The sequence below is a fragment of the Pezoporus occidentalis genome, unplaced genomic scaffold (assembly GCF_034315485.1).
Source record: "Pezoporus occidentalis ecotype Australia unplaced genomic scaffold, CSIRO_AGI_Poc_V1 ctg514, whole genome shotgun sequence".
NCBI lineage: Eukaryota > Metazoa > Chordata > Aves > Psittaciformes > Psittacidae > Pezoporus > Pezoporus occidentalis.
In genome coordinates, this window is record NW_026915852.1 from 19,598 (window position 1) to 43,442 (window position 23,845).

The following is a 23,845-nucleotide window of genomic DNA, read 5'->3' on the forward strand; positions in this document are numbered from 1 at the left end:
GTTTTTGTTTGTATGCTTGTTTATTTGTTTTGGGGTTTGTTTTTGTTTTTGTTTTTTTTCCCAGTGCTTGCTCTTTTTCTATGAAGTCAAATAGCCAGAAAAGCTGGTATGCCTTCTAGGACATTTTCTTAGCCTCAGTAGGGACCTTGTTGAAAGGATTCCCTTCCACAGCCCTTTCTGACTAGATGCTTGCCCTGCAGATATAGCTTGAGCATGATGAGTCGATTCAGGTCTTACATATAATGATTTCTGTGGGAAGCTATGATTCTGATGTAATTACATGGCTGATGTTTTTAACTGGTACTTTCCACTACTATTCTTTCTTCTCCTGAATTGGGCATCACCACAAATAGAACAAGACTTATGCTCATCCCATTTACCCCCTAGTTCAGCCTCATCCAGGATCTGGATGCATCACCAACACCTTTCCAACCTGGGCTCACAGCTGGGCTGCACCCTTGGAGGAAAGCAAGTCCATGATTCATTTGGGTCTGTCTCCCACACAGGCCTGAGGTATTTTCAGTGATGTACTAACAATGCTAGCAAAATCAACAGATGAACACCATTGGGAAATGCAGCCAAGAAATTTAATGTACAGTAGCTGATGGAAGACTGTCAAGTCAAGCCAACTTCTTGCTGGTGGTAGCTTAGGCAACAGAGCTGAAAGGCAGAGAAAGCTTGCTGCACAGCTGTTTGCAGCATAGGTCTGGGGCTTGAACTGCCAGCAACTGGCATACAGTTTCACCAGGGGTGCCATTGCCAGATGGGAACCTGAGGCCTCCTTCTCTTCACAGGTTGGAGTCAAACTACACTGGCAGCAGTTCACAATGTCCTAAATAAATGGGAAATCCCAGCCCACAAGGGATTTCAAATCCAGTTATTTCACAATAAACTAACCTGGGAAATATGCTTCTTACAGGAAGAAAGGAGGTTAAGGTATTATTTCTTAAGCTTGCCCAAACAATTTACAGTTACCTTAAAACAATTTCTCTTTTTATCTCTCTCTCAAACCCACACACTATACTTAATGCTTTTTAATCCTTCTCAGCTACCTCAAAAATACTTACTTGTTTTTGGCCAGAGATCATCTTGCAGAATTCAGCATTCATGGAAACACTTGGCACCATCACTTTTCTTAAAGCTCCTTATTAGTCACTGACAGTCTTAGAAAGGCATTGCCATCATCACAGCCTCATTAGAGGCTGCAACCATAATGTGACCTCTTTATATCCTACAGTACAATCTCTTTTACTGCCATTATCAGTAGAATCACAAACAATCTCTTTTATTGCCATTACCATTAGAACTGATACTAGTAAAGATGCAGGTGCTCAAAGAGGTTGTGCAATCTCCATACTAGGAGATGTTGACAAGTCAACTAGACAGGCCCTGTATTCTCTCGCCCTGTTTTGAGCAGGTGGTCAGTCCAGATTATGTCCAGAGCTCCTTTCCAGCCTGCACTATTCTCTATGATTTTGCTCTTCTCAGTATAGTTCCATCTTTCATTTATCTAAACAGAACTGATACAGATCTCCACAGGACAGATTAAAAGGGGGGTGGGGGAGGAATGAGAAAAAAAAAATGTACTAACCTGGATCTCTGGAAGAGAAAATAATTGACATATGCACAAAACACAACTATATATTTCTAGTAATGTAATGTAAATTACTTTTTAAAAAATAAAAGTTTGTCTATGTAAAATTAAGATAGTTAATACCTTTCCATCTCAATACACTGATGGGGGCACAGTTCTGGTCAATCCTCTGCATCTTTATTCTTCCCCTTGAGCTGCTCACAGGGAACCTATTAAAAACAGGGAGAGAAAAAAAAAAATCAGACTTCAAGAAAGAAAAAGACTAACAGTCTAGGAAGAAAAATTTAAGTACATGATTACAACAAGAAGAGAGAAATGTATCTTGCTTGCATTTCTGTTTTTCTATTCATATATTATAAATGGCTGATAAGCAAGCCGAGAGTCTACTTCCCAGCATCATCCTTTCTCAAGTCTACCACTCTGTCAGGGACAGTCTTGCAAGGGTAGGAACAGTAACTCTGGGTGCAGTGGCAAGAGTCTACCCAAGGAACAAAGCTGTCAGCAGTCAGAGGAACATTGGAAGTCTTGCAAAAAAGGACTTTTATTATTTATCCTACAAGAATCAACTATCTTACATGCTCTGGAGTTTAAGTGTGTTTTCATGCTAATGAGAAAATTCATATGCTTCATCGAAGCATCCAGTAAAATTACTGCTCCAAATCTAAAAGGATTTGAGTAATATGTCTGATTAAGATCACTTGGAGAGAAAAGGAGTTGTTGTGCACAAGCATGTTGCTCAAGAATGATAAAATCTCCTAATAACCTTTCCTCTGGTCAGAGCCACTTAGTGTCTAGCACTGCATTTCCAAAAAGAAAGGAGAGAAGAAAATAAAACACCCCTCCCAGAGAACAGGACACACACCAGGGAAAAAATAAGCAGTCCACATTCAGATATTCCTTTTTGGATGAAAAATCCAACAGGGAAAACAGTAATGTTTAGGTGTTTTGTTTTTCTTAATTTTATGAGGCACCACCCACTCTCCATCACAAGTGGGAGAACAGATGGCACAATGAATGAGCCAATGCCCCCTCATGCAGAGGAATCATTATCCTCCTGTGCTGCAGGTGGGTAACAGCCCTGGGTATGCTTCTGCAGGCTATGGGGGACATCTCTAGCTCAATAGAAAACGAGCCCAGAAGCCTTATTCTCCTCTTCAGATCAAAATTACAAACCGTATCATATGATAGTTGCTGGAATTAGAAGACTGGCAGGTTTCATAAGATCTACTGTAAGGATACTTACAATTGCGACCACTGGAAAAAAGTGGGGAGCCATAAAGAGTGAAACCTGCTATTTATAAGCAAGTAAGTATTCACTTACAAGTCACTGTCTTTATTGGTAACATCAACTTAATGTGAAAACACAGCTGAACATTTTATAGAAACCATGCTGCTTCATCTATGTGCAGAGCAGAAATATAAAATGAAAGGTTGCCAGGAGAAGAACTGAGGTGTTTGGCATCACTCCCCCCTCCTAACTCCCATTCCTGCAGGCATTTCACAGATTTCACATGTATCTGGTAATCACTAATTACAAGGATCCCATTAACAAAAAATGTCAATTCAGTTTCATGTGAAACTTGACTCCATCTTGCCTAAGTTTTATGAGTGTCTGTTTAATCATAACAAAAACATGCTGAAGTATGGAAAGCTGTATTCGTTTGCTTTCAATGGGAGCTGCACATACTGGGTACTAATGAGAATTAAGCCTTATTTGGTGCCTAAACTTGGGTTTTAGGTGTCTAACTGAAGAACAAAATTTGTAAAACATTGACCTAGAACGAACACCCCCTGCAGCCACTGAAACAACAACAACAAATAAAATTACTAAATGAAATCCGACCATGCTTGTCTGAATTAAAAAAACAACAAAAATCCTTCAGATTTCAGAATGCCCCCCACCTCTAATTCATCCCACTGGGCTTAGACATTTTGGCAGTCTCAGCTGCATTTGACAAGTTACACCTAGCATTGCAGCCCATGTGCTGGAAAACAGGTCATGTGAAAGGGATACAGGTTAGCAGTTGCTGAAAAGACAACACCTGTATTGTTAAAATTCATGCAAGAAGCAAGGAAACTTCTGGAAAACTGAAAGGGAAGAAAAAAAAAAAGAAAGTAGTGAAGAATACAGAGAAAGCTATTTCTCAAATATGTCTGTTCCTGTTCACTGACTGGTGAACCAGGTCTGTGAGATTGCTGCACGCTCCCCTGCTGTAGTGCGTACTCCAGGTTTTCCATGGCACAGCTCCGCAGAGCTGGGAAAACACACAGAAAGAAGCTGCTAAAGCCAGCAATTCCCAAATCTCTCTGTGGTCCAGCTGCACACCCAACCAGCACAAACAAGCTGCTCTCCAGAAGTCCTGTCGCTAACATCTGCTGGGGTGGGGTTATCCCCTCCGCCCCTGCTGCTTGACAAAGAATGCTGTACATCTTCTGACTCTTAGTCATATGCAGATGTTGCAGCGTGTCCCTCAGTGCTGGGCACCTTGATTTAATGCATGCCTATACAAGCCAGCGCAGCTATCAGAAGCTATTAGATGGTCAGAGCATGGGAGTACATCCACCCTCTCCTACTCAGTCTAAGATATGGGGCAAAGTAGTAAAAAAGTGTCTGTACTGAAAGCCAGCAAGATCGGCCCAGCGGAGTATGGCCAGGCTAATGCCAGCTCAACAGCATTGTCACTCACTTCGATTTGCCTTTACTGTTTCCCAAACTGATGCACAAGGGAGTGCTACTGGAGAGTAACGGCTTTGCCTTTCCTTTCTGATGGGCTTTTTGGTAAAGTATGCCAATTCTGAAGAGCCTTTTTTTTTTTTTTTTAATAATTTCTAATTCTTCACAACAGAAAAAATTTTCCGCCATGAGTCTGACCTGTGTTGGTAGCACAGGTTGTGCTAAATCTAAATCTACACTTATGAAATTGAGTGAAAGAGATGCAACCAGGTTATCATACCATGTTGTAGTGGTTTAAACTCAGCCACGCAGCTTGTTCACTCACCCACACCCCCTTCTTGCCCTCCCCCTACTCCCGGAGGGACAGAGAGGAGAATCGAAAAGAATGCAACTCCCACGGGTTGAGATAAGAACAGTTTAGTAACTAAGGTATAACACAGATCACTACTGCTACCACCAATAATAATAATGATAAGGGAAATAACAAGGGAAGGGAATACAACACCTCAGCACCAGCTGACCAATAACTCACCCCACTCCCCCAAGCCGAGCACCAACCGATACCTCATCCAACCCTGCAGTCCCTCGCCCTTTCAGGTAACACTCAGTTACATCCTGGGCATGACGTGCTTTGGTATGGAATACCTCTTTGGCTAGCTTAGGTCAGGTGTCCTGTCTCTGCTTCCTTCCGGCTTCCCCTCCTCCCTGGCAGAGCATGAGGCTCAGAAAGTCCTTGGTCAGACTAAAATATCAGTGTTATCAGCTCTGTTCCCAGGCCGAAAGTCAAAACACAGCGCTGCACCAGCTACTAAGAAGGAGAAAAATGACTGCTACTGCTGAACCCAGGACAGTATCCACCCCTTATTCCATACCATTCACGTCATGCTCAGATCCCACATTTTCAATATACCATTACTCTTATCTCAGTGCGCTCTTATCTTAGTGCATGGACCAGTCCCTATAAAGCTGCTTAGTCCATCTGGTCCATGATGTCAGGCTCCATCTCTTGTAACAGTCTTTCAGAGCAGGAGAGGCTGTGTGCAGTGTTCACACTCGTGAATCATCCGGGCAATAGTGTCCATTGCTAAGTCCACCCCTCGATCATGAGTCCATCCCTATGTTGCATCTCTGCTCTGCTGGCCTGAAGTGCCATGGGCCCACCACTCAAAATAATTCACTGTCCCCTTCAGGAGTTTTTGCAGCTTGTTGCTGGGGACTCTATACAGTTGCCTTCCTTCTCCGATGCTTCCAAAGCACTGGAGGAACCCAGCTGACTAGATACTCGCCCACACTGTCCCACACACCCTGCCACTCATGACTGTCCAGCCTTGGGGAAAATCTCCTAGTCCTCCTATATCGTCATCTAACCCTAGACATGACCCAAACCTGACTCTGCTTAACTTCTGAGATCAGACAAAATGGTCATGGGTAAAACACAGTTTGTATGTGTGCCAACACGCTGATCCCCATCACAATCAGCAGGAAGGTCCTAAGGGTACCCAAAGGCCATTCAAAACCTCAGAACTCTCAAACGATGCTGCTGTACTTGTCACTGGGGCTGGTGTAGCTGCTGTGCTTGCCAGCTCTCCCACCACCAGCTTCCTTTTTTCTGAGTCCAGCTCTTCCTCCTCTGCCTTGCTGGTAAATGCTGTGTGGTCTCTTGCATCCTCCTGGCGCTCGGCAGACGGCTTCCTGGGAATGCTCTCGGCTGTCGTGGGACTGTGCTCGGCCTCGGGGATCGGCTCCTCTGCAGGGCTCGGCTCCTCTGCCGCCTTCTCCCGCTGCTCGGCAGCCGCCTCCTTCTGCTCCTCGACTGCCCCGACCTCCTCCACCTGCAGCCGCCCCCTGCAGGCCTCCGGCCTCCTTGGTCCCAGGGCCCGCTCTCGCGGGCCGCTTCGGCTGCCACTGGCTCCCGGTGCCGCTCCCCCTCGGCTCCCCGCAGCCTCACGAAGACGGAGACAAGGACGAGGGCCAGGATGGTGAAGAACACCGGGACGGCCAGGTACAAGTCCACGGCCACGGCCGTCCCACCCTGCTGCTGGAGCCTGCCTGTATTACAAGTCATTGCCATAAAGTACAGTGAGACAAGAACCTTAGCCCAAGCCCAACACCTGATGAACATTAACACAGCAAATACTGTCTCTAAGTTACAACATTCTGAAACTGTGAGATCAAGAGAAAGAACTTTGAAAGCCAATAAATCAGCATTATGATGAGTGACTATTAATCTGGTCAGATCTGTCGTTTTCTCAACCCTTTGTGCCCCACGTTGGGTGCCAAAAAGAACTGTAGTGCTGTAGTGGTTTAAACTCAGCCACGCAGCTCCTTCACTCCCCCCCCCTCCCCGTGTCCTGCCCCTACTCCCGGAGGGATGGAAAGGAGAATTGAAAAGAATGCAACTCCCACGGGTTAAGAACAGTTTAGTAACTACGGTATAACACAAATCACTACTGCTACCACCAATAATAATAATGATAAGGGAAATAACAAGGGAAGGGAATACAACACCTCAGCACCAGCCGACCGATAACTCGCCCCACCCCCTCCCAAATGAGCACCGACTGATACCTCATCCAACCCTGCAGTCCCTCGCCCTTCCGGGTAACACTCAGTTACATCCTGGGCATGACGTGCTTTGGTATGGAACACCTCTTTGGCTAGCTTAGGTCAGGTGTCCTGTCTCTGCTTCCTCCCGGCTTCCCCTCCTCCCTGGCAGAGCATGAGGCTCAGAAGAAGTCCTTGGTCAGACTAAAACATCAGTGTTACCAGCTCTGTTCTCAGGCCGAAAGTCAAAACATAGCACTGCACCAGCTACTAAGGAGAAAAATGACTGCTACTGCTGAACCCAGGACACATGTGCAAGTGTTTGTTACCAAGACAAGTGTTTTTACGACTGTAATATGCAATGTAATGCTGTAGGTTTTTATTAGATCAGACAAATTAAAACCAGGATGGATAAAACTGAGTTACCTCAAAGATTAAGACTCTAAAAGAAAGGGGTTATAATGGTCATGTAAATGATTGATCAGCATTACATAAATTTTCTGCTTTCTGTCAAGGGTTTTACGAACATGAACAACCTGAAGCAAAACAGTATCAGTTTTGCTCACATATTTATGGGGTTTCACAATAATTGAAAAGGTTCAGTAAAAAGTGTGCAAGATTTCCTTGGTGCTCATCCACTAACTTTATCAGTGGTGCAAGCCCTAAGTACTTCCTACATATATACCCAAATAGGCCAAAAAAAAGCACTTTTTGGTTAGTGTATTAATTTGCATTAAAAATGATCAGGTCTTACACATATAAAAGACACATTTCAAAAGAATAAAAATACATGGCTCAAGAATGACTAGATGACTCATGAATTCTAATGAAATCTTAATTCTAAAGGCAATCACAGCCAGACAGGCGCTCATCACACTGGAGTTTCAGCATGTTATGCAAAATGCATTTCACAGACATCCATACTGGAAATGTTAAATCCTGCACCGCTCTTGACCCATTCTCTTTTGCTTTCTCCAAGTCCAGTTCTAGCTTAAGAGCATTCTATTTTCCTAAAGCTTTGCTCATTTCCCCAGCCCCACTCTGTAATTTACCTGTTATTCACCTGTACCAAAGCAATATTTTGTTGGAATGCAACATAAAACAAGTGTCAGAAATAAGCCAGCCAGAGGCAGAGAAACAAAAGGATATTTTTGATGTGCCTTTTCCTACCTAAATCAGCTCAATGATTCAATTTTACAGACCAGCACCATAAAGGGACATACTGTCACAGTGGAGAGAGCAGAAAACAGCTAATACATCCAATAAATGGAAGCATATACCAGCAAATTATACATAAAGAATAAACCCATTAGCAAGTTAGCCTTTCAGTGATACCCATTTTTGTATTGCAAAATATCCAGAGCATGTCACAGCCAGACTGAGTAAACTTACCTCATTTAAGTACTACCCATATTGCAAAATACCCCTGAAACAAAGTGGAACGTATATAATCGTAAATGCTGTTGAAAAACAAGCCAGTAGGTTATACATTAATTGTGTGTGGGTGTTGTGTAGGAGGAGTGGGAGGAAGAAACAGATTATTACTGTAAACGTGATCAAAATTAAAGAACTACTGAAGAAATAACATTTGATAAAAGAGATCCTAAACAACACTCACTGAAGCTAGTCTGAAAGAAGAATAAAGCCTTGAAGATTTTTTTTCTCTTAAGAAATAAAACCTTGTAACATCTCTGTGACCTCCTCCTACCTAGATATTCCCAGGTTTGATACTCTAATAGCACTACTGAGCAGTGAAGCCAACTTTGAAACACCCACTGCATTCCATGGCTTTCTGCTTTTGCATTCAATGCTCTTTGTTGAAAATGCAGCTTCAGTCATATAAATGCAGCATGAGCAAAAGCCACAAATACAGCAAGATTGGCCAGTTCTCTCCTTCCCCTGTTATTTCCTAATGAAGTGCTGAAACTTCAATATTAGGCAGTCTATAACCAAAACTTAAAATCCAAAGCTTGATTTTCACCAGAAATAAAGAGTGGTTAGGTTGCTCAGTTTTGCCTTACCCTATTTTGTTCAGATAAAATGAAACTGTACCTGCCCTATGTGATGCAGGAAGATTTAATGTCAAATACATAAAACTGATCTCACTAATAAGTACACTTCCCCTTGGTTAGGGTAACAGCAGGTTCAGAACAGCAACTGCCCCAAAGAACTTAATTCGCAGATGCCTTCCCATGAAGCTGTGATGTCCACAGCTGCATAAGGAGTCTATTTATGTTTCTTGAGTTACTATGCAGCAACCGAAGTAAATTAAAACTCAAGATAAGAGAAATCCCCTGAAGTGGACCAGACAGAGGAACTGTTAACTGCTACACGCTATTTCTATCCAGAACTGAATGCCTGGCTTTCAGCATAGAGCAGATGGGACTCCAGAGCAGCTCTGCACTGTGGGTTCCCTGGAGTCAGTCCAGGGAAGGAAAATGTGAAATGTAATCTCTGTATTTGCTTTGTTGTACTGGATGTAGCAGGGTGACTGCATAGAGAGACAGTGTCTGCTTTACAGCTCTTCAGTTCTATCAGTGGTGGGCCTGTACCAATGGCTGTGTGAAAACGCTTCTGTTGACACACACAAACTAGTTGAAGTAGCAGGTACAAAACACTTCTTTAAACTAGACAGTCTTGTTAAAAATCAATATACTACTTTTTTTTACTAAGTTGAAACAGACAGAAAAACACATTTGTATTTAAGCTGTCAAGAGCCATCATCTAAAAGTGAGAAAATTACTCCCCAACGAGTATAAATCACTTCTTCAAGTAGGAATTAGTGGCATAAATGTTATCAAAAAACAACCACAGTCATGCCCAGAGCTCGCATGACACAGACCTGCATTTGAACTTACTATGCCAGTCATTCCACATGGTCATTCGCACAGATGAGTTTAAAGCATACAAGCTAATTTGAAAGGCTACAAAACATGAGTTCAGTATAAAAAATATCATGACTATACTTCCAACACTCATAAGAGTCACATAAGAAGCGACCAGAGGAAGCTTTAAATTATCATCAAGCCATCAAAGCCATGCACAGCATACCTCCAAACACCCCCAGTGCTTCTCTGGATTCCTGTAGTCACCCTCTCTCTAAAATCACCAGAGGCCACAAAATTTAAAAGAAAAAACTGCCAACCTCTAATTATTAAAAGGTGATGAGTTCAGGAACTGGGAAGATTTAAGCTTTTCTGTTTTGGGGAGGTTTACGACATATTAAGAAGTTGCTAGAATATGTATGATGATGACCAGAGATGTCACCTAAAGAAAACCCCAAGATTTTTCTGTATTTTGAAACAAATTTTACCTTTTAAGTTATCTGAGCCCCTCTGATATTTAAATGCAGCTCTCATGGATTTTCAGATACTGCACATAAACTCATCATTTTTAATACTTCTCTTTATACTTTAATACTTCTTAATACTTTAATACTCAACATTTTTAATACTTAATAATTCTTTTAATAAACAAAGAAATATTTTCCTCACTGGAAATTGTTAGGTTTGACTCAAGCCAATTAGTGCGCACAGGTCTGGGAGCAAAGTCAATGATACTTTGAACATATCTATTGTATACAATTTCTGTGAAAGCAAATTGGTGTTAATAAAATACAAATTAGTTCAAAAAAGTATAATATGTTGGCAAAATAAAACCCTCAATAAATAGTTTTGATTTGTTTAAAATTCATTTATCAAGCAACCACAGATCTGTCAAATATACAGAAATCTTCAGAAAAACACTTGCAAACTAGGCATATTTCATGGAATAGCTCTGCATGAGCCTTTCAAATGGTATTTGCTCCTGATCTGTATCCAGCCTTAATTAGCATGACAAATTATTTGGAGGTGAGCGAGATGTGAAGAAAGTACTTAAGTATTTTCAGCTTTCAATTATGCAGTTAAAAAAAAAACAAAAACTAAGCTCTTCATTGTTAGCGACTGCAAAAGTATGGACAAGAAACTTTCCAAGAGATAAAATACAGAAGTGAAATGGAAAAATGCTGCAGCATAAAAGTAAGATTAATATCTATGATAATCACTGATAGTGCCCAAGATGCTTTTTCTGAACAATTTTTAATGGAGATCTCATAACACTGAAACTGTGATTTCATGACAGGAAAAAGAAATGATGGAATTTTCTTGGCAACCCAAGCCAAGACTTAAGATCTATCAGCTACAATAGCTTTGGAATTGAGTTCTGCAGTATAAAGAGGCAGCACAGTAACAGATCACTCCAGCTACAACACTCACATGTCTGGGAAGGAACAAAGCCGTGAGAAAAAAATTCAAAATATAGGCAGACCTACTACCTACAAAAAGTTGTGCTACTACAAGAACAAAAGTTTAACAGTGAGAAGGTAACAAGGATTTTATTTAGATGAGGAATGCAGCTCTGGTTTATTGAAATCTCATGTTTTCTAGCCAAGCTTCAAAATCCCAGGGTAAAAGAGAAAAAGAGCCATTTGCAAAACTCAAACCAAAGCATTGTTTGGCTGGCAGGAATACCATTCCTAAGCAACTCAGAAATGCATGTTGTTTTCCATATGTTCCAGTGTGCTCCTGAAAACATGGTACTGCTGCTGCTAGAAATCAGGACTCTGCTAGCAACATACCATGGTGCTCTAAGGATCCAGAAGCAAGTCAAGGAAAGGTGACCCTTTAAGAAGCTCTCTTTCTCCAGGCTTCTAAAGGGTTTGATGCGAGCATTTTGTAATTACACAGGTGTAATGACAATTTCTGCTTCATTCTGAGAACGTGAAGTTAGAGTCTGGAGTTCCTACCACAGGTAGGAACTACCACAACAAGTATGTGTCCCCTTTGGCGGCAAACAATACTGGTTCTGAAGAGAGAAGGGTTGCTTCTGTGGGTGATGATACGGAATATCCTAATACTTCTATGATGGAGAGAAGTACTGCAGCTTTATGTTTCTATCAAAAGAGCAATTTAAACAAGGAGGGGAAAAGCACACACATTTTTTTCTTTTCCCCTCTACATAAACCTCATCCCACCAGTCCTCACAGCTCACCTCATCTATACTTATTATCCCAAAACATACTACTTGAAATTTAAAACAACAGCTCCATGTATTCCTTATTCAGGGTTGGAATGCTTCAAAACTTGCTCCGAGACACTGCATTTATATTATTTTACAGCAACAAGGCAAGCAGAACACCTCCCAGCCCAGAATCCTACTCCACCCTCAAATGCTACGTGAATTACAGAAAACAATTTGTAGCAGATGAGGATAAAAGGCTCATCTCCTAATGACAGACCCAGCTAAGGGAATCCTGTGCTTGCTCCAGTCAGAATCAGTAGCACAGGGAACATCCTAAACTCTACAGAACAGATGAAACTTCCAAAGGTCTCAGCAGAAGCGCTATTCAAGGAAGCAATATAGGTAAAACCCAGTACTTAAACCACTTCATTTACCCCCAAATAACTGTTTGACATAACCTTAATGCTTTATATGGTTATAATCCTGCCCTATTCCTTTCACTGTCCAGCTTTGTGCAGAAGGAGAACTCTGCCATAGGTAAGCTACATAAAAATTATGAAGAAATTAAGAAGTCATTTAGAAAACAGAATTAAAATATTAGATTTTGGATTTGAGGTCTTTTTGGTAGATGACAAGGGAAAAAGGTTACATGACTTCATTTTGAGCCTAGGCAGAGACCCACTGATACGAACTTCAAATTGATGTAGAAGTTACCATGTTTAGGGAAGGTATTCGTCTCAGTGATGCTAGGTTAGGATGTATTAGTCTCAACAAAGACTCTCTGAATCAAATGAGAACTAAGTGGTTTGAAGGCAAAAGTATATGTGCGTATGTCTCTCTCTCTGTACAGGTTTAACCTACACCCTAGGCTTATGGAAACCGCTTTTTTAAAGTCATTCTAACGCTGAGAGCATATTCAACTCTCTCCAACAAGCACATCCCACACAGATGTATTTGAGAGCACTGCTTGTAAGACACCACAGAGGATTCCCTCTTGTTCTTCAGATTACCATATAACGCAATGGCACACCCACGCTGAAGCAAAAGCTGCTCTGTGGGAAAAGCACTGGTCTAGCATGGTGGAAAAGTTGCATCAACTCAAAAGGTAAAGAAGTCAAATATTAATCTCAAAGTAGAATAATTTACTGTAAGGGGCAGATAGGTCAGGAGCCCATTTCTAGGAATGCATTTTAATTGTATTTTATTCTAAAGGTTTCCCTGCAGAACCAGCGCTCACTTCAATCAGCTACAGTCTCCTCATCATTAGTGACATTCAGCTCTGCCCCCAGGCAGAAACATTTTCTTACTGCATTTTCTCTCTGTGGAAGAGGGCGTATAAAGGTGGGGACTACAGAAATGTTTTTGCTTTTCCCGAACAAGAAGTGATGAAGCATTTACAAGGGCATAAGACTCATTTCAGGCTGTAGTCCACTGCACACAGGAGTTAATCATGTTTCACAGATGATAAAAATTAACATTGTCATGCTGTTACCTTGAAGTGAAAGATTCATGATAATTATGGTCAGAAAAAAAGGTTAATCTCTAAGCCTGATTCTTGTATCGCTTTCAGTTTTGATGACAACAAAACCTGTCCAGTTTTGTACCAAGGGGCAGAAACTTAGGAGACTTCTGTTGCCTTCTGGGTTGGAAGTATTAGTGATCTAACTGCCCTCCCTAAGTGCATTTTTATCCTCCCACCAGAAAATCACATCTGCTCAGTAGAGCAGGGTGGATCTTTTTCTATCAAACCATTTACACTCCACTCCTCACATGCATGCATACAGTTTGCAAACTCACATTCAATTCACTGCAGTTTTGTTAACACAATTCTATTCTGGAGACATTTGCAATTATAGCAGAGGAAACAGCAGGTCAGGGTCAGGAGGGGGAAACCAAGGTTCGGCTCCTTCCCTGCCTTTCCCTGAAGGGAGTTAAACTGTGTTTGTAACTTGTGGATAGATAAATGTTGTAACTGCTGGAGTTGCAGGGCGATTTCTTCAGTCCTTTCCAATAATAATCTTCCACTACATATGAAGCATTTACTGTTCCTTTGTTAGAAAAAAAAACATTAATGACTTCAGTTTGATGGTTCAGACATTTAACAACAGAGTTCAGATTTACTGTCTGACAGTGAAGATAAAAAAAGTATTTTAAAAACTCCACCAAAACCCAATGGTACCGGCAACTTCCACTTCTCAGAGCAGTATCCTATTCACTCAGCTCCACATCAGTCTCTTTTTCTTACTCTGATCTTTAATTTAGTTTTACTTAAGCATTTATAAAAAGTATAACAGCCTCCACAAGGGAGGTTTGAAAGCAATACAACAGCAAAAGCTCAGTAGCAGTTCTCTAGAGCACTGTCTCAGGAGGTAAGTGGCATGTACTCAAATCCTTCCAAGCAGCAAAAGAAATCAAAGCCAAGAGATACATGTCTGAGGTGAAATGCCTTTTTCTTTTTTTTTTTTTTTCCACTGGATGACTGACTAACAAGGGAATAGCATTACTTCTTCCTCAGCAACCTTTCACTCAGAGTATGGTGAATTTAGCCTTTTATGGCTTTGGCTTTCACTACACTCAAACACAGCTTCCAACTTTGAACTGACCAACAAGCTTAACTTTTATAGGACTGGAAAAGTAGTTTGAGGGGTTATTGTCATTTTGTCATCATCTGTCACCTCAGTGACAATGATGGGACTAAAATGGAAACTTGCAATGTGTGCTTTTTGTGGGTTTAATATCCATCACCTGTTCAACTGAACCACTGTGGTTTCTGCTAGAAGACCAGGAACAATCAGGTTTCTCCTCGTCCAGGACCAGGCAAAGCCAGGACTGTTAAGCCCTTAAGGTCAGGTGCCTTCTCACCTGAAAGGCTGCCTACCATTCCATGAGTTAAGTGACCAAGGCATCAATTTATTTTGGGAAGCATTCCCTGAATAAAATGCAAAGTGTTTACAAACATTTTAACTGGACTTATTCCAAGCACCATATGTTTACTCTCACGCTGGCCTACTTGTAGCACCTCTCACCAGCCATGCCCAAAACATATGTGGGGAGGGATGAGGTGTTCTGTCAGCTGCAGCAACAGCTGCCTTCTGCAGATACTAACACAGAAGAACAACCGCTAGGGCTGAATAGGGCCTTAAGATCACCCAGTTCCAACCGCCACCGCCGTGGGCACGGATGCCTCACACTAGACCATGTCTCCCAAGGCTTTGTCCAACCTGGCCTTGAACACTGCCAGGGATGGAGCATTCACAGCTGTTTTGGGCAACCTGTTCCAGTGCCTCACCACCCTCACAGTAGCTTCTTCCTTGTATCTTACCCAAACTTCCCCTTCATTGTTGCTTCCAGAGAAGGAGATGAAAATGTGGGCTCTTCCTATCCTGTTAACACCAGCTTAACAGCCACCTTGACTCAAACAATTTTATTGTTTCATTTTTAACTTCTGTAAATGTTAGTGATATGAAAGTAATGACATTTTCATCACAGCAAAGCAGGAACAATAAAATGTTTTGTGGAGGCAGAGAAAGTAGTCAATGGAAAAATTGAAAGGGGAACACTTTCTCTTTACCTCCAGTGGAAAACTGAGGGGGTACAGCAGAAACCACATGAACGTCTTTTTATCTGACCTCCCCACTCCCCCCATACAGGAGAGGAAAACCCCTTTGGCTACACCATACATAACTGAATAATAAAAACTTCATTGCTTCTTATGCATACCCAAGCCACTTATCTAAAGTTCAGATTGGATGGCTGCTGTTCAATTATTTTATTGTCCACTGAAGAACTGCTTGCGATAGGGGAAAAATAAGGAAATGAGTTAGAGAAAATTTAATATAATGCAAAGACAGCAGCTTAAAGTATGAGATCCTAGGTGATTTGTAAAGGTCTTAATTGCCATGTAAGTGTTATTCAGGAGAGAAAAGACAGCTATGAGGAAGAAAGGAGACAGGAAAAAAAGCAAATTCCAAGGGCTCAAAATTTTTGGGACTTCAGTATTCTGTGGAGGAAGCTGAAAAGAGATTTGCTGTCCAGGAAGTTACTGAGATTTAGTTTTAAGTTTATACTTTGATACTATGCTTTGGCATTTGGAATTCATCCTCCTGAAACAAGATGGCTTGCTGTTCTCAACACAAGCACTACTGACTGGCTGTCTACAGCTGTCCCCCTCCTTTAGGTACACCAATGAGAACTGCTCCCACACACTTACATTTCTATCAGGCTAAAAAACTCTCTTCTGCTTCTGTCAGAAATAGGTTGATTGCTATCCTCTTTTTTTTGTTTCTTAAACAGGTTCATATGCCCCAGATCAAGAAATAGCAGCATGAGAGTCAGTCACAGCTGTCAAATTTTTGGGGTAAACCAAACAGTTAAAGGTGATGGTACCTCTTATTCACATTTGATAGAGAACTGAAATACATTTTTGTGCTCACAGCAGTGACTTTCCCAGGGAAGAAAATACTGCAACCCAGTTATACTCTAAATTTTAATGAACTGCTTTGATTTTTAGTTTGGACTCAAGCAGTATTTGCCCGAGATACACTAAACCTCAAGGCATTTCCCACCCATCTTGTTCCTGCGCCCCGTGTAACTAAATGCTTAGCCACAAATTAAAGACCACCCACAACAAATTCTTCCTTCCTTACAGAAAAAATGGAAACGTCACAGTCCCTTTATGACTCCTTAGATGGTAGTTCAATCAATTCCTTATTATTACTCAAATACATTCTCTTGCTAGATTTTTCACTAGATTTTCTTGAAGATATTAATGAAATTAACATTATAGCAAGCATAAAAACAGGTTTTACAGCATGCCAGCAGCTGGTTCCAGCAGTGTATCACTTCCATCATGTTTGTGAAGATCAAAATCTTAAGCACACAGATAGTGTCATGAAGGTTTGAATACAAACCTTTTTTCTGGACAATAAGGTCACCTTGCTTCCTGCTGCTTGCCCATCCATTGGTTTCTACCACTTTTTTTTAATGAAATACTGTAGTGTTCCAGCTCTGGTCCAAACTGAAATGCAATTAATTTTAGGCAATGTCTCAATCCTCCATGAAAAGGATTTCTTTATCTGCATAAGCTTCAGAAAGACTTGTCTCCTATCTGTACATAGCTTAGCCTGCTCACCAATAAACAAGGCAGAAAAGTCAACTCTGAAGCCATACTGTTTCCTACTCTGTACATCAGTGAAATTTTAAAGCAACATCTAATGGTTTGAAACAAATGTGACCTTTACCTCATGGAGAAAGGGTATTTTCAGATGAGGCTAAGGATTTTCACCCAGATTCAGGGACTGCTAAAAACTGCAAGTTGCAGACACTTCTCTGCTTTTGCTTTCTCTTGACTGAGCTACAACAAGATCAGGCAAAGAGTCCAGAGGACGTACACACATTAAACTACTACCAAATAGTACAGAGAGTTTCCTCCACAAGATGATCTAGCACGAAATGAGTTCTTGGTCTCTGACTTCAAAATGTTCAAAGCTGAGCACATGAGTACATGGAAAGAATGGAGGATTACCATAAACACCGTTGCTGCCCACACTAATTGTAAGACGCACTCTCTTGACACTAACCCGTCTTTCTAAGATAGGCTGTACAAAAATGTCTGCTTCAAAGTATGTCAAAAAACCACTAAAACTAACCACTCTCTTCACTGTCTTTGGTTGTCCCTCGGTATAGAGCTCTGTGAAACTCAAGCACAGCACTTTTTGGTCACATTAACTAAAGCATCATTGGAAGTTGACGATCATGGTAAGGAAACACTAGGGTGATACTGAATAAGGTAATGCATGGTAATACGTAACTGTATAGTACACAAAAGTTTGAAAAGTAAGCTTAGCCTGCTTTTGTCAGCTACCACCAGTCTTACAGGCTGTAAATTTTCAGCTGAGCACAGGAGCTACAAGAGTCTGGGTTAAAAATCAACGGAAAAATGAAGTAAGGCCTGATGTACCCAGTGAAAGCTCATGTTTGCCCTCACTACAGGTGGCTGAATAGAGGAAGATGCCTTCACCTGGGTTTGCTGCTGACCAAGGGAAAATTAAGGTCTTGTAGGAGGTATCTTGGCTGCTGGTGACCACTTCAGTTGAGACTTGTAGTCTTACTTAGCTTCTCTGGAGGATCTGATGACCTTTCCACACCAGTAATACTCCTCAAAACACTGAAGCAGAAGTTCCCTTCCTGTCTCATATTCTTCCCACCAGCTTCGTCCCTTTACGCCCCCCCCCCCCAGTATATGAATCTAATTTTCCTTTTCTGTGAGATCAAGAATATCTGCTTATAATTTTACTACATGGTGTGCAAGACATACAAGTGTGTGGTAGAGCTTATTACCACATTGGACAGAGCTTTCTTGATGTTAGATGCCAGATCCAAATATTCCTAGTGCAGCTGTCCATCACGCAGGCATGCCAACTCACCTACACACACACAAAAATAAATCTGTAAAGACAAACATTCCTATATGTTGTCCTACAAGAAAACTGCCTTAGAGCTGTTTCCTGTGACCAAAAGAAAGGAATAAAAATGAAGGGACTGCTGACCTTAGACTGCTATTTCCACCTCACATGACCTTAATCTTATGGAAACTGAATCTTTGTGCAATTCAGGTTTTACTCATAAAACATAGGCAGCAGCAGTATACAGGCACTGGGGAACAATCGAGAAAAATGCAAAAATTCCTTGAACAGTAAAGAAAAATGTTGTTAAAACAATTTTTATAAATGATGGAAGGAAAAGCCATTTGCTGTAGTGGAGATAAAGTTCTTTTTTTCTTTATTTTTTTCCCTTAAAAAGAAAGGGAGGAGGGGAAAGGCAAGTGCTAGGATGCAGTAGCAAACATAGTTTTACTTCCCTTATGTACTTTCCCAGCAATCACAAGCTAGGAAAAGAGATTAAGTACTGAAGATCATTTTATAAAGTAAGAAATACATATTTTCCTATTAATTACAACATTACTCTAAACTTTCGCAGTATCTCTCTGTTCATCCTACTTTTAAGGAAACATTGCATCACAGTCAATGAATCTGGTAAATACCCCATTTATACCTGTCCTTCAAGCATTTGCAAGCACTCAAGTGCAGTTCCACTTCATTTCCTTAAAAAAACATATTCAGCATTTGCAAACCCAAGATGGACATTGAAAAGCAATTGAATACATGAGAGGATTATTCAGATGAGACATTCTACCATGGGAGAAAAATAAGAATGATCATAGAAATGAAAATATTTGACAATTAGCAGTTTACAGCCTAATCCAAATGTCACAGTGCCCTTAATAGCCTATGTATAGATCCCACTATGTAAATAGGGTGCATAAGCTTCTATGCTATGCATGGAATCTTTTCACTTTTCAGAAGTGACAAAAGCATCCAGGTCCAAATTTCCAAAAACACCATACTCTGTGCTATGCACCTAAACACTATATGAAATTGTCAAGAGCACACTCAACCAGTCAGCTCCCAGCAGCCACATTTTACCCAAGCTTGAGTTCAAGCCAGACCACAGCTACACATTCCTAACAGAAGTCAGATGAAAAACCCAGCTTGAGCCACCACACTGCCAGTTCACACAAACATCTCAGATCCACAGACAGGCCTCTGGTCCCTGAAGACATCAAACAAATCACTCCACCCAAATCTGGCTTTGACCCCCCCCAGATCCATGTGGGTGTTGCACTTTGATGAGAGTCAACAGTTTCTTCTCAGCATAACGTGAGCCAAGCCGCCATCAGATTCCAGACCCAGAGTGTCGCCACAGGGACCCACCTGAGCACCTCCACACCACACCACCCTGGCTGGCAGAATCTGTGGGGCAGCCCAGCTCCCAGGTCCTGCTACCCTAGGAGGATGGCCCCTAATCAAATTAGACTATATAGGGCATTGGTATAAGATTCTGAGTCGTTAGCACTTAAAGGCGTTTGAGGAGAGGTAAACCCAAAAGCATTTTGCAGGTTGAGGGATAGAGGTGTGTATATCCTCCCACTTATCAACATACTTTTCATGCTGCCAGGAAACAACTACCTCCCAAGTCACCAGTTCAGAGCAAGGCCCCTTAAAAGCATTCTTCCAAAGGAAATCCCCTCACCTTCAGTCAAGAGTATTTTTTCAAATGTTTTGTCTTACAGTATTAGTTAAAGGCCATAAGAAATTGCACATCTTTGTGGCTTTTATTATTTCCTCTACAGCAATATGCTGTAAAACCAGTATTGAGACTTTTTAAAACTCAAGTGTTATTGTGAGTCCTTCAGCAAACTCACAGTCCTTTTCAAGGCTCAATAACCACCATACCTCAATATATAACCACCATCTTTCATACCTTAACATTCAAAACATTGATAGAATTTGCTTTTAAATTGTGCCTTTTGTGGTTGTTTGGGGTTTGTTTTTTTTATTGCATTCCTGGACAGCCTAGAATAAAATTGGTACTGCTGAGTTCTGTTTAAATGACTGTTAGAACCAGAAAATGATAAGAAAAAAAAATTATTGCCAGGAGGGCTTTCCACGTCCAAAAGCAGCTCAGAACTAGTGCTGAATAAAGAGGTGGCTGTTACGAGCAGAATGGGGGAATCTGGATTATTGCCTGTGAAGCTCTCAGGAAAACTCTGAAAATAAGCAAGGAAATCCAGAGATGAAATGGGGAGCAAAGTAAGTGTTCAGAGAATGCACTTAGATTGTCTGTGTATCTCTGAGGACATGAGAAGGCAGGACCAAAAGCAAATTGAATTTCCATCTCCTGAGTGCACACACGGAGATTTGAAATGTGATCAGAAATCCAGCATGACAGATTGTTGTAGCAGTTACTCCAGATAAAAGAAATTGATAGACGATGGTTTCAGAAGACTGAAGTTTAAAGCAACAGAGGTTCAACCAACAGTAGCATTTTAGGCTAGTCAAATTTATAGGAAAGGAAATGCAAAGCCATCTTCAATGCCTGAAACAAACATTTTTAAAGCAATTCTGTTTTGAATCCATAATGAACATACACACAAATAAAAGGCCAAACCAAAATGAACAGATCCTAATACTCATTACAAGAAACACACAAACTATTACGGTTTGGAGTTGTTTTTTTGGGTTGGGTTTTGGGGTTTGTTTTGTTTTTTAACAGAACTTGAGATATGTAACTGCTGAATAATATTTTCAGTTTGAGATTGGTCTTGATCTTCTGAACTTCTAAGCTGCTTACTTCTTACTAGAATTGGCATTAATCCCCAACTTAATAAACAAAACATCTCTTGCTTACCCTACAACTCCCTCAAGAAGCCTTTCTCTGTTTGAAAATACAACCTGCACAATGGAACAGGATTATATTTTAGTAATAATACAATTTTATTGTTGGAATCCCCTTCCGTTTGAAGCAAACCACAGGAGTGACACATTTATAAGGCATTTATAAGGGGAATTTCCTACTCAATTAAAACACATATGAATATAAGAGAAAACAAAATATCAGGTGAGAGGACAGCAAAGAGGGAGCTCAAAGATCCACTGCAACACAAATATAGAAAAAAAGTAGTCAAGGTTTTTATTTCAGCTGGAGGTGCATGATCCAAGCTGGATTTGTTATTCTAAAACCGAAACTGTAAGAAATACTATGACCCTTCACTCTGAAACCCAGCTGAGCCAGCACAAGGTTGCTTTCATCAGTCAGCGGCGATTCTGTAGTTTTGCCTTCATTCTAGATTCCAGCAGAAACAGACCTGTCACACTCATTGCTTACATGTAATATTGTATCTGACACAGAACTAGACTTCAGTGTAACTATTGCATAAGACAATAGAGAAACCTGTTATCAAGCAGCAAGCCATTACCCAATACCTGGGCTCATTCCATGAGTCAGAATGGAGCAGTCTGCTGCTTTCAGTAGGTATGAAGGTCATTTTTACAATTACTGTTTCTAGTAAAAGACGAACTCCCACACACGGTGAAAGCAGGATGGTTACAAACAATGTGGGATATTTCTCACGCAGGCTGTGCAAAGAGGGCGTATCTTCTGCCTTGAATACAAATGCCAGCAGCGTGAATTTTTAGTAACTGGGTGACTGTCTAGTCAGTGAGGTTCACACAGAGCATTGGTGGCAGCACATTCACAGTGGTGTCATGTTTTCAGGGGGAAGATCAGCAGGTAGAGAATGAAATCAGAGATTGTTCTGCCACTATGTTACCTCATCAAGCCAAACCATCTGTCTACTTCTGTCCAGGAGGAATAAGAAAGTCACAGAGCTTCATGTTCGTACTACACTCTGTCCTCCAACCAAAGATATTATTGCTGACTGAGTATAGTCATATTTAGATACCATCTTTGTACTGATTTCAGCTACGTAAGTTCTACTTTTTCACTACAGAGAAAAGGAAAGCAATATGAGGGGTATCAAACAGCTTCATTTCTCCACAGCAGCTCCTATAGGAGATCTGGCCAATCCCCACCAACTTGTTTGTGCAATCTCAATAACAATACAAATTATAAGAGGTCAAACTCACCCCTTTGTAAAGCAGTTATTCTTTTACACCAGAGTTTTGTGGGTGGCTATTTAATAGAACAGGTCCCCTAGATTCAGAGACCCCCATTTTACTTTTCTCAAGCTCAGATGGCCCAATGCTTGCATCAAAAGAAAAGACATGGAAACAGAAAACTGTCAAATGGTTATTTTATTACCACAAGTAATCTTATTGCTTACTGACAGTTATTATTAGGGGCTTATAATAGATATCTTATTCTTGGGTGCATGTATGCCACATGCACATAGGACTGGCTGAAACAGACTTGGCCCAGCAAAATGTTCTCTCAAATATTATCCTGCAGAAGAAACAACAATTGTTTTTACTACTCACATTGTTCTCTCCACTGCCCAGGTTTGCCTCATCAGCTGTGAGCACTTGGATTTTGAGCACCTTTGGGAATAGTCTTCTCCAGCTCTCTTCATCTGTCCTGCATCTACAGAGTAGTCCTGAAACCACTGAACTGAGAGGTAGAGTTGACTATTACCCTCCTTGGAGTGGAAACAATCTTTAAGTTATTTTTCATATCACTCACATACCCCTACAGAGGAAAACGGCAACTTCCAATTTACAGTCTTGTTATGGACCTATAACTACAGCTAGTCCTCAAATCTAGAACTTCAGTGGCATATAGCCAGTGAAGATGAAGCTGTGATAGTTGCTATTTTTGAAGTTGCCAGGTTACTAGATTTCATAGCTGAAGAAGTTGAAAGGAAATTACTCTTCCTTAGTGCAGCAGAATACAAAGAAACAAAGACTGAAGTAGCATGCCAAAGTGCTTTGAACAGTCAAATGTGTCTTCATCTACTTTTTTTTTTTTTGTGCTGGCCTGTATTTTGCTTAGTGTTTCAGGTCAAATATAAGCTTGTGTCAGTCCACAGGACTCACTTATTTCAGATGCGTTACCTCTTCATGAAGAAGAAAAGACCTAATATGAAGTCTTCTTGAATTAGTAGCTGGGTCCATTGCACAGTTGTTTCAAATGACTTTATCCGTTCACCTTAAGGATGGGTGAGGGGGAAAAAAAATAAATAAAATCAGTGTCAAAAATCCAAAGCCAGGAGGCTTTGTTCCTGGGAAACAGTTAATCTAATAAAAACCTTGGCAGTCTAAGTAAAACACATATTGTTATTAGTCCATTTACACTTATGGTTTAATAATACCGTTAAAAATCTACATATACGAGCTTCCGAGTACTTCTTTTTTTCCGGTCTAGCATTATACTCACTCTCACTATCCCTCTGGGTCCTGAAGGGGGCAGCAGCAGCAGCCATCTCCATGCTGAAACACCCGGAGGGTACAGCAGCTTATCATTAGCATCCCAAGTTCTTCACTGATGTTATACCTCTGATGTTATTATGATGTTATGATATTATTACATTTGCCCTCAGCTTCCACAGCCAGGAGGGAAAGATGCTGCGAGTGATCTTCAGCACACATTCAGCTTTTCAACGGTGCCTCCATCATTGCTGTCACTGCTCGCTTTCATATCTGAGAGCGCATTTGAATGCAACATCTCCGAAGCTT

General features: G+C 41.0%; 1 long non-coding RNA gene across 1 annotated transcript; it reads right to left on the minus strand.

Moving 5' to 3' along the window:
* Positions 1-1,558: 1,558 nt before the first annotated feature.
* On the minus strand, positions 1,559-23,626 carry LOC134173378 (uncharacterized). The gene is made up of 3 exons (XR_009968225.1): positions 23,543-23,626; positions 22,652-22,806; positions 1,559-1,803 (listed from the first exon to the last, which is right to left on the minus strand). It is a non-coding gene; the product is annotated as an uncharacterized LOC134173378 (long non-coding RNA).
* Positions 23,627-23,845: the final 219 nt, after the last annotated feature.